The sequence below is a fragment of the Apium graveolens genome, chromosome 11 (genome assembly GCF_009905375.1).
Source record: "Apium graveolens cultivar Ventura chromosome 11, ASM990537v1, whole genome shotgun sequence".
NCBI lineage: Eukaryota > Viridiplantae > Streptophyta > Magnoliopsida > Apiales > Apiaceae > Apium > Apium graveolens.
Window position 1 is genome coordinate 99,360,224 of NC_133657.1, and position 4,299 is coordinate 99,364,522.

Consider the following 4,299-nt stretch of genomic DNA (forward strand, 5'->3'; position numbering starts at 1 on the left):
AAGTAACCTTTTCTACTAGTAGATGGACGAATTCCCCACTGGTCATCACCCTGGTCTCAATAGGACCTTATGCTGGACTGCCACTCAGCCACTTATGCATTTGATGGACTCCCACTGAGCCACTTACACTATCATGGACGCCCACTGAGCCCATGTTGCTTATGCCGACTCAATAGATGGACTTACTTCCCGAACGTTGGGTAAGTAATCAATTCATTTACCAACACTGCAACCTTGTTGCGAATATAAAATGCACCACAGAGCCGGATCCCTCAGGTTTCGAGCGAGTATTTAAATCCCCTTAAAAAGGAAGATCTTAAATATAAAAAAATGAGTTTTGGGATCCGCTCTAACTTTTAAAAATCATTTTGAAGACTCGAAAACACTTTAAAGAGTGTTTGGAGTAAAGCTGATTTAATGAAGTAAATCAGTCCCCAGTATATTTAGAAAATGTCTGAATATTATTATTTAAATAATATTCCCATAAAGAATAATCTTTATAAAAATAATTGAAGTAGAAGTATTAAAACTTATACTTGAAACGAGTATTAAATAACCAAAGATATACTTATACGAAAGTACTATCTTTATTTGAATAATCAAAAATAAGTTTGATTATCGACACCTTATTCTTTAATACAATAAAGAATATTATTAAGTAATAAGCGGAGTCATAATACCTCGAATGAATACTGTAAATAATATTCATTAAATAAAAATAAAGGAGTCATACATCCTCAAATGAATATTCAAATAATATTTATTAAATAATATAAACTGAATCATAAGCCCTCGAATGAATATTCAAATAATATTCAAATAATAAAATAAAAGTTATCGAATAAACCTTATTCGATTAATAGTTTGGAAAACTATAACCATATATATATATAAGTATATATATATATATATATTTATATACATATATACATATATACAAAATCTACTCGGGATCCTCGACTCCCGGTTTAGAAAATATTTCCACCTTTTGGGTCCCTATACTAAGGGTATATGCAAGTTACCGCTATCCTCTAGCATAGGTATTATCAACTGAATCAACAGATATATAATCCAAGAATATGAAACAGGCATGCATATATACCATATCACATGCTACAATATATCGCAAGAATTTGCTAATAACAAATATGCATTTATCACAAGATCATGCATATACACATATACATCACAACAACAGTATAACGGGTAGAAAACTTGCCTGAGCGACTGGGGGTTACGAATGGCTCGGGACGAGTCTGGTAACCTATAAACAACAAGTAAGTTGGAATTAAACCAAAGTCACTTGTAAATCTATACTTTAACTAACTTAGACTCTAACGCTTGTTTTGCGCTTATTGATTCTCTTAAGTCACTCGGGTACCCTCGGCTCCACCATTTTTAATAATTTAACCTTTACGAGTTTTAAGGCGATTCCTTCGCGAGTGTCTTACCAACTGCCTAACACTCTTACCATAATTGTTTTATACATCAATTAACCCTTTTTGGTCTTTAACCTTTGTTTCAAAGTAAGGCGAGGGGAAAAGTTTCGTTCGCGAAACGCCGTTACTTGAAACGGTCGTTTCTCCTAAACCGTGCATCGGAATCGAACGAACTACATATCAAAACGAAGCTCGTAACATGACCTATCTAAAAATGGCAATGGTCATAATCTAGCAGGGGGTTCTCGGGTCCTAATGTTATGCACAAAAATAGTCTAAAGAAAATTGGACGTTACGACGACTATGTTTACTCGATTTCCCAATTTAAAACCATTCAAAACCAACCCAATTCAACCACAAATCCAACATACAACCAACATCCATCCTTATCACATCATAACAACCCCAACCAATTAAATTTTAATATTCATACTTATGCCTAAGCTTGAATTTAACTATACTACATTCTTTTAACCAAAACAACAAGATTTACCAATCCGATTCAATACCATTTGAAATCCCAAACTCTAAATCACAACATCAAGCTACAATATCACCCTACTAATCAAAATCATCTTATAATACATAGGAATCTAGGGTTTGGAGATGATATACCTTCCTTGAAGTGGTGGGAGGAGCTAGGAAGCCTTAAGAAGCTTTGAGAAGTCTTAGAAATGCTTGGATCTTCAAGGAAAACAAGAAAAATTTCAAGTTAAAAACTTGAAAACACTATTTATAGTCTTCTTCTTTGATTAAATGAAGAAGATTGAGAAGGAATTGATGGCTTAAACTCATGATATAGCCCTAACTAAGCATGAAGATGATTAGGGAATTAACTCACCAATTTAGGAAGCTTGGATCTTTGATTTTGAATTTCTTGCCCTTTAAAATGTTAAAAAGCCGAGAGCAAAAGATGAACAATGCCTTGGTTTCTTTTTGATTTTGATGAAAAATGATTTGTTTGGCTTGGTTGGTTTGTTTTTGTGTTTATTTTAGTAAATTACCTAGTTGCCCTTGATTTTGTGTGGTTAAAAAGCCACCACATCTCCTTCCTTCCCATATCATGCCTATGTCATGTTGTGATGTCATCCTTCCCTCTTTGTCCTCCTCTCATTGGTTGGGTGACATCACTCACTCTAATCCCTTTGATTAACTTCCTAATTGTTTGCCTAATGACCGCTGATCTGTTATACGGTTCGCTTAACTTTCGTTTTCGTTTATCGTTTGAAGGATCATACCCGGGATCTTATTACTTAGGTTCCCTTAACCTTTCTCAATACATTATATTCCTTTTTATGATCCTCTATTATAATCCTTTAATTTAAATCCTTTTTATCCTGTTACCTTATACTCAATTCTTTCCGTATCTAGTGGATTTCCAGGAAAAATCAAAGTGTTCGGATTTGGATTCTGACGATCTTTACATACACTTATATCCCATATAAAGTACTAATAAAATCTCAGAATATCCATATCAGAACCCCTACATAGTGTGGCATGAAAAGTTTTCTTATTCAGCAAAAACACTATTCATAAGGGTATCAAAAATTTCCCAAAAATTGGGGTTATTATAGTCTCCCCTCCTTAAAAGGATTCCGTCCCGGAATCAGATAGAAAATGAATAGGGATACTCTCTTAGCATTACACTTTCTAATTCTCCAGGAAATTCTCCCACATTGTGGTTCTTCCATCAAACTCTGAATAGTTTGATAATCCTTCTCCTAAGCACTTGTCCCTTTTTCAATCTATAACCTTTCCTGGTTACTCCATATAGGTTACGTCGGGTTGCATGTTTATGCGCTCATATGCCCCTATTTGTCTTGCATCCGAATTACACTTCCTTAACATTGATACGTGGAACACGTTATGAACTTGCTACAGGTTCGGGGGTAGGGCTAGCTGATATGCTAATTTCCCAAACGTCTTAATATATCCAAGGGTCCAACAAATTGTAGACTTAGCTTTCCTTTCTTTCCGAACCTCATCAATCCTTTCTAAGGGAATACCTATAACAACACTAGGTCCCCTACTTCCTATTCTTTGTCCTTTCGTGTCAATTCAACATACTTCTTATGTCCATCTTGGGCTACTACCTGCCGTCCTCTGATTAGATCTATTATATCCTTGGTCCTTTGGACTACTGCGGGTCCGAGCATCTTGCGCTCTACAACTTCATCCTAATATAAGGGAGATCGACTTTGTCTTCCCTCAAGGATCTCATAAGGTGATATCTCGATAATGACATATGATCTATTGTCGTAAGATAACTCATTCCGCATTAAGTGATCATTCCAAATTCTTTCAAGTCTATTGCATGGAATTTTATCACAGCTTCTAGCACTATAGCTTTGGCGTCTCAATACCCATTCTTTTCCAGTTCGTAATCGCTACTACCTTCCGTTCCTAATATTATACTGGTTACACCTTTGCTCGTTAGCATTCTATAACCTTTTAATACACGCGTCAACCTTAGTATCACGAATGTGTTTCCATTCTGAATACTACCACAACTTTATTACTCCTTTTTCAGCTGTTTCCATTTCCCAAAGTTTGATCAATCATATAGAAGTGAATGAATTTGTTGAGAGATCACTATGATCATGAACACTTGTTATATCGCATAGTTAGTACAGAAGGTGGCCAGCCTTTAGTACTTGACAAGCAATTAAACAATAGCTGGTATCCTACTCGGCTTCTATCACACAGATAGATAGTCATTCGGCAATACCTCCCCTTCTGGAAGGGTTGTTCTTCTCAGCTTATATGAAATGAAAAGGAGAGAAAAGAACGAACTGAAGAGAATTGTATATTCGTAAAAATTTTATTGCCATAAAATATCTGGCTTGGAATCTACCTCTGA